We start from the raw sequence: 8,223 nt of genomic DNA, 5'->3' as shown, positions 1-8,223 counted from the left end.
TCTCTAGGACTTCAATGGAATTCAGTTGCAATCATTATTTCTCACAGTCCTTTTATCATCTTGGTTGATGAGTGTGTTAAGAAATTACAATCACTAAGTCTGAACACAATCTGCATCCATTCTTTGGATGACGGGAAACTGAATCAACTGACTGCCTCAGGTATAGCGCTGTGGGCTTGACTCAGGCTTCTCCTTGGCTTCATAGCACTGAAATCATCTTTGTGCAAATAGGAAACATTTGACTTGAAGTTAGGAAAGACGCACAGTTTCGCAGCCCAGCGGTGAGTGGCAGAACAGCTTAGGACTCTTTGGTATGTGATCACAAAGAATTTTGTCATTTTTTACTTGATAACTTTATTCCTACTGTTGTGTCTTCATTATAACATTTGTCTGTAACTCCTGTTGAAACATAGTGTGCTCACATAGTGATAATACGTACCACTATTTAAAAGTACTTATTACAAATGAGACAGGATTATATAATGCACTGGTCTTCTCACTGGGTTGGAACAGATTAAGCTTCTTTGTAGAAAACTGTGTTCTTCTTTCATCCTCATTCTGTAACATTCTTAGAGCTGATATCCAAGTGCAGCCCAAATGCACAGAAGAATTATCCAAAACGCTAAGCCTGATCTTTCATCATGACAGCTATCACGCTGCTTTCCATTAAGGAAATAATGTTAGAGGCTTTTATCAATATAAATCAGGAGGTGACCAAATACTAATCTCTCTGATAATATAGAAGATCCCTGTGATCTTGAACCTGGTTTTGGTTTCTGCATCACCCACCGTCTACACTAGTGTTTCTGCAAGTAGCAATTCTGAATAGTAATGTAGATTGGAAAGTTGATCTATATTTTAACACTTTTAAAATATGTTCACTTCCACTCTGGAAGCAGAAAAAATATTATCTCTACTGATTTAAGACATTGGCTAATATATCTCTCCATGCCTTTAGCAAGATGATGGCTAGCAGTGAATTCACTAACACTGATTGATCACACAGATACCCAGCAGTTGTGAACAGCCAATTAACCCTTAGTTAAGTGTTTCTAATCAGACATAACAACCGGTCTATAGATTCTACATCCTGAGAGTACAGGGACTGAATGGTAGTCAAGTGAGTCCCTAATTAGCTAATTCACTTTACTTAGGAAAGTACCTATAAGTGTAACAGTACCCAGCTGGCTGTATTTGCAGTATTAACTGTGAACAAACTGAAGAGGATATCTTGTGAAGCACAAGCTTGTGTTGTGACCCAAGAAGTAATTAAGCACTATAAATACAGCTATTATTACACGTCTGATATATAAAGAACTGGAAGCTAGTCACTTGGCAGCTGTGAATTCTTACCCAATTGGCAATGCAAACACTTTTTTTAATAGGGTTGTTCGGTTTAGATGAATCGTTATCTAGCGTGACAGTGCCATCTAGAGACCGCATACAGATTTTGAACAGCTTTCCGATCTGATTTTAGAGGAACAGAGAAGTCTTTGTTAGCCTACTTACGTTTAATACATTACTCCTTGAGAACAGTGCTTTTCACTGAAACAATGGCTTGCTTTGTGGCTATTATTGTTCAGTTTTGAACATGGGCCTTTGTGGGTTTTTTTTAAACCTGATCTTAAGTATGAAGATGCAAAGAAGAGTGGTGGAAGCAGGCTTAAACAAAACTAACCTAACAATCAAAGCCAGCCCCTGAAGTATTAGCAACCTGAACTGTAGCTGTGTAAAGACACACCAGAAAGCACTACGCACTCGCAAGATAATCCTTGTGAACTTCCAAGCTAATGCAGGTGGTATAGGCTTTCCCTTTCTGTATTTATCAGGGTGGAGGATAAGACTCAGATAGGAAGTACTCTGCATTTCCAGCCTTCCTGGTAACGGTTGTGTTGGGAAGCCTGTCTGCTTGGCGCTGGCTAACACGCTGTTTTCAAGCACGCAACTTCACAGCTATTACAAGGAAGGGAATGCTGCAGGCACAGCGGAGTGAGTGTCTGGGGAGCATTACTTCTGCTCTGCTCCATAAGCCGTGGGGAACAAACACTTGGCAAAAGCCACTTACCAGAAGGACCAAGGTAAACAATCTGGGATGAGCAATGGAGAGAAATAACACATTTAAATTTTTTTTTAATTAAACCCAAGATATTTAATTAATGTCCTGTAATGACAAGGAGCCAGTCTGAATTTTCCTGAGACTTGCAGTGTAAGTTGAGATCTGCCCCTGAATATAATCACCTGCAGCTGTGACAGAAACTTTGGGATTCAGGCGGCCCCAGGGTGAACAGCCAGGGTCAGGAGCTGGGCAACATGACTCTGTAGATCTTCCATGGCCATAGTTTGTGTAATTCAATCAGGCATCCAAAAACAGTTGAGTTACGTCTCTTGACTCTGTGGAAAAGATACAAACGTTTCATGTAAACCCCAAAAGGGCAGTCAGGACCCACAGAGATGCTGTCATTCATGCTTGTACTTCATATACTTTGTGTTTTGAAGGAGAAGGGAGAGGAAGGTTTGGAGGCCTGGGGGGCTTTATAGATTATTTAGGGAAGCCCAGCAACTCCACAGTACTGGCAATCCCACACTCAGCCCTTCTCGGTGTCTGTAAAGCTATTTCAAAGCTGAGATGACCTCCCACCCCTCCCAGTTTGTTACTTTACACTAGATGCTTGAATACATGTGTCTTCTTTTCATACCATGTAAGTTTAAACTCTTTTTTTTTTTGTTTTTCAAGCAGAGTGTAAATGGAGATTGGATAACAATAAAATACCGTGTGGATTGCAGAAAAATCACTGGCAGGCAATACTGGGCCTATCTGGACCCTCATGTCTGCCAAAAGTATGTCTCCATGTCTTCTTGAAGAAATTGGTCTTCCCCTGGCAGAAGGAGACCCTGCTTTTTGTTGCTCTGGGGATGAGCATGCGAGGGTGTTTAGCTATCATATCCTGATCTCACTATGCTGGTTTTGTCTTGTGAAAGAGTTTTTTCTCTTCCAGAAATGAAGATGAAATTGTGAGAGAAGCTTGATGACTACCACAGCCAATCCTGGATTACCCCTCTGCAGGAAGAGCAATTGTGCATATCTGCATCCAGGGTCTGCCAGGTGATCACTATGCACAGTAAGTCTCAACCCTTCCTGAGACACCTGATAGAGTGTCTGTGTTGGGGGCATCTAGGATTTTGGAGCCAAAGCAAGTCCTTGAGAAAGAGCACACCACTGCTTTTTGCTCATGCAGTTGCTGTGCAGCCCATGGGGCAGCCCTGCTCCGCCTGCACCATCACAGTGATGTCTCTGAAGAAACCAGGGTAGCCCCATGCTGAGGTGGGTGTGCAAAACTCTGCCTTGCTGCCTTCTATTCCTGTTCTTTAACATGTAAGAATCCTTTTTTTTTTTTTTTACCTTATACAGGAGTGGAATGGGTCCATGAAAATGGGACATATTACAATTTGGGGGCTAGCCTCAGCATCCTGCTGCAGTCCTCAATCCAGGGAGTAAAGTCAAAGCAAAAGGGATGCAGTGTATTTGGGGTTATCAGTCACCACCAGACACATGGTGCCATGCACCCATCAGCCTGACTCTTCCCCATCATGAGGAAAAAGAGCCTTCCATTTTTTTTTAACTCAGCTGAGTGAAATGTAAAAAGGGGAAAGAAAATTACAGTATGTCCCAATCAAAAATATTTAGGCAAGGGAGACCTGAGGAAGTCTCTTGAGCTCAGTCTATATTACAGATCCCTTTCCCTCATACCCCTTCATAGGACTAGTCTTAGAATGGCAGAAAAAACCCTTCTGCCTTTCTTTAGATAGATATATAGATAGATGTGTATTGCTTAATTATAATACAGTAATACAGGGAGGAGATCTCTTTGCTTTGTTGTTTTATACCAGTTACCTTGTTGGTTCCTTCTTAGTTTCTATGCATAATTTAGTCATATTTTAAAACAAAGAACCGGACAAATTCTGTAACATTACTCATAAATCCGTTTTCTTTCCCACTATGAAAGGAATTTCTCGCACATTTTGGGGGGACTAAAGTTTAACAGTTGAGTACCTTTCTAAAGCCAAAGTCTACAGCCAAAGTCTACCTGCTGTTTGCCCAATATTAAATGTAACCGTTGTGTATTTGTCTGTAACAAGCCAAGTGAGATGTTATTTTATGAAAGTTGTTGAGGAAACCTACAGAGCTTCTTTCAGTTTGACAGGGCAATTTGTTAAATCACTTCAACGTGACAACTCAGCATGAGAGACCTTCCGTATTTTTCAGCAGTCAAAAAATAACTCCAAGCTAAAACAAAATGCCCAGCATGCAGTAAAGAGCAAAGGCTGCGGAGCAGAGCGGTCTAATTGGGCTCTCTCACAGGGTGCAAAAGAAACCGGATCTACTTGACAGATTGCTGGTAGCTCTGTTAAAAATCACTTTTTAGTTTGAGATTAATAATCTTCACATTTGCCAGGAAGCCTGTGGGTAAAACCTGTTTTTGCTGTAAATCCAGATGTTCCGCTTGTACAATTTTACAGTCCTATTCAGGGCTTTCTCTGTGGGGACACGGATGGGCTGGGACCCACGGCTAGGACCAGGCAGGTTGTGCTGAGACCAGGGTTTCCTTCTGGGCCTCGACTGAAAGCAGCTCCTGGGTCCAGGTCGCACAGCCCGGGGGCAGCCAGGGCCCCCCGCAGCCATGCCAGCCGCCCGTGGGGGCTGCACTCGGGGCCCTTGCGGTTGTAACTGAAGAGTTTCTCCATTGCATTTTCTTTCTCTTCGTCCTAATTACGGTGACAGAGCATTTGGGGTTTTTTGCATATATTTTAAGTGGTGTCCTATAATAAGTTTTTTCTTTGCAGGTGAGAAATAAGTTCCTTGTGAATTCATATCCAAAGATGTGTCTTCTCTAGATCACAGAAGTGAGGCAGTGAGCTGCAAGTAGGATGGACTCAACAAAACACAACAGTGAGCGATTCCCACGCTTTTAGTACCAGCATGTCAGGCTGCAGAGCTAAGAGCTGAGACGCTGGGAAAACTGCATAGCAAGGTTTATTTTGCTGCTTTTTAATAGAGCACATCTTATCATGGACTATAACAGTCTTTATGTGATCACATATTCTTATCCTTCTCTCCTCTACAGGAGTTAAGTGAGCTTTGTTGATAAACTCCCAGATTTCCAAAGAAACATGAAAGTGTTCATGCCACTAATTTTCATTTCTGCTTCCTTCCTCATTATTAATTTAACCAGTGCAGTGGAGTTATTTTCAGAGACACCAAGTCAAAGAATCATTTCACACAGCTTTCATGCTGTGAGATGGAGCATTTGGGTTTGAATATGAATTTGATAGTAGCAACATTAGCAGCAGGAAGCTTTATCTGCCAAAGGGAGTCAAAATGAAACAGAACTGAGAGCTCCATCAGCAAGAGTTAGTGAGTTATACCTGTGCTGCCTGAGTTTAAGTCCTTTCTTTCTCCCCTCTTAATCAAGTGACAGAAAAAGTGTTCCTGCCTGGCTCAGCAGTTCAAATCCAAGCACGCTGTAGAAACGTAAAGCCCTTGATAAATGTTGGCCTCTACTAATTTGTGTCAAAAAGAACAGAGGCTCGCTAACTAGCCTGGGGATCTAGAAGAGCTAATTTTGGCTGAAGAGTTAAACTAATCTACTTTCCTAAATCTTAATCTAACTCTTTGCAAAATAATGAAAACTAGTAGAAGACTGGTTTGGGGTTAGGGTGAATGTTTCTCACTGAGGCAGGTAAATAGTAAGCTGCCAACTTGATACTCTTAGGCTCTGAAATCCATGGAACAGGTAGGAATCCTCACATGGCCTCCACTCAGGTCACTTTTACAAACTGTCCTTGAAAAAGAGAAAAGTTCTCCTGCTCTAATACAGCTGTGCTGGAGAAGAGCAAAGCTAGCCACATGAATTTGATCAGAGAAGCTGAAACAGTGCAGGAAAACCATATTGCAGTGCAGTTCATGGGTTGTGTTTATGTGAAAGTCATAGTTCTAACACTTCATACTGCTCTAATGAATCACTTGTATGATCAATGTTTGCTCATATGTCTTTAAACAAAATGGTCTTTACATATCTTCCCCTTTATATTATTCTCTTCAGCCTAGATTGTTTTTAAGGAAAATCAGATTTTTGTCTCACTCACCCACCTTTTTTTTTTCCTAGTTCCCCTCCTTTCCCTCCTCTGGTGGCTTGCCTCCACCTTTCCCTTCACCTGCGGCTTACCTCTTCCACTGACCTGTTCCATGCTTCTAACTGTCCGTGAGGCATCTGTCGCTCTTCCCATGGTTTTAGTGTCCCCCACTTTAAGGACTCCTCCCAGGATCTCACTTATGCTTCCTATTGCATCCTTCTCATTCTGTGCCCCTTTTGTCTCTCTCGGTCCCTTCTGTCCTGTGATTTGCTCTGTTGTGATTTCCACTCTCCTCAAGGGATTCCCTTTGCCTCTTTCTGGCTTTTCTTTGAGGAATCCCAGCAGATTCTGACTGAGATCTTTCTCCTGCTTCTTTTTGCTCCAGTCGCAAATGCATCCACAAGTTGTTAACAACTCGCTGACAGAGCCTCATAGGTTAAACCCCTCTCTGTCTAAGTTCACTGATGCATTCTCTGGAACCTCTGGCTACCAAGCCAGCTTTCCTTACAACTGTTCCTCCCCTTATCTTCTCCACCACGGAGCACAACAAAATGGACACAAAGCTGAATGTCACCTTCAGTGGGGCATCTCTAGGCTCCTATATTCAGTCTTCAGCTGGACTTTGCAGATTCTGTCTACCAATGCCATGGCATGTCCTTTCCTACTCATCTTCACAGATAAGGTTCTTATCCTAGCTGTCCTGCCACAGTTTTTATCCTCTCTTGTACAAAAACGGTATTCACTTTTGTACAAAAAAGTGTATTTTTTACACTTTCTTTTCCTACATATTTGCTAGTGACCATTGCTGGAGGTGAGATATAAAAATGGCTTTTGGTTCAAACCAGGTAGGCAGTTTTAATGCTTTCTTTGCTTTTGATATGCTCCACAAATTCTGCTTTAAACAGTTCTCCTAGCCTATTTTTTTGACCCCATTATTTCTATGTCTATGACTTAAACTCCCATTTGAGTTTTAGTCTAGTTGATACTCTCAAGGACAAGCCTCTGTATGTGGATTCATGTCTGTTTGCCTTGCTTGAAGACATGGATTCAAGCCCAGGCTCTACGTGAACTTGTCTTGTAAACTCTTGAGAGTTTGGACCATCATTTTGTTCTGTGCATGCACTGCATCGTGTACTTGGAGAGCCTAGTTCTCTGATCACCTCTCTGTAGCGTTACCCAGACAATCAATAAAGGAATAGGAATGTGTGAAGGAAGTTTTGTAGTTGAAGGATAATAATTAAATGCTGGCATCAAAGTGGTTCAGAAAATTATACAAGAGCCCTCTGAAGTTTGCATGTTGTCATCCTGTTTGTTTTTCTTTACAACTTGCAGTGCCTAATTACTACAGGAAAAAGTGTTGTTTTCAAGATTATGCAAAGATGAGAAACCAGCAGCACTATGCCAAGCCACTCTTCCAAAGTGGCAAGCTGTAGTTGCCAGGTACACAGCGCCCTGGACAGGACAGCAGCAACTTAGTGACTAGGAAAATATTAGTAAGGCTAAAAAGGTCTATTAGTAAGAGTAACCAGAGAAGGTAAAAAAAGATGTCACTGTTGATATTACTCTGGATGTGAAGGACAGATGAACACCCTAGTCAGAGTCTTGTTGTCAAATAGTAAGACAAAAGCTACAAGAGAGTTTTATAGTGGAGTTATATTGGATGTAGTATGCAGCAGAAGTATAGAAATGTGATTAAGTGTAAGTGGGTTTTGTCATCTCCCACAGCTTTATTTGCACATTTCTTAACAGGAAGGCAGTACTTTGGGGACATTGTGATGTGAACTGACTTCTTAACTGCATTTCATGAATTGTTTTATGTGATATTTGAGACCAATGATGTCTTAGGAGCTGAATTTTCAGGGTGTATACCAGTTAACATGAATCAGGACTGTCAAACTGGGGGAGGGAGCTGCTTTTGTGAAAACAAAGCTGAAGAATGTGCTTTCTAAGTCTTGAAGACCGTGTTATCGTAGTAGCGTAGATTTGTTACAAGAAAGTCTAAGTGTACTTCTTACAAAGATCTGTGCCGTTTAGGATGGACTCAATGAACTTCAAGCAAATAATTTTCTTGGTGGAACTGGTGTTTCACTG

This window comes from Ciconia boyciana, chromosome 1 (assembly GCF_034638445.1).
Source record: "Ciconia boyciana chromosome 1, ASM3463844v1, whole genome shotgun sequence".
NCBI lineage: Eukaryota > Metazoa > Chordata > Aves > Ciconiiformes > Ciconiidae > Ciconia > Ciconia boyciana.
This window is presented reverse-complemented; position numbering follows the sequence as displayed.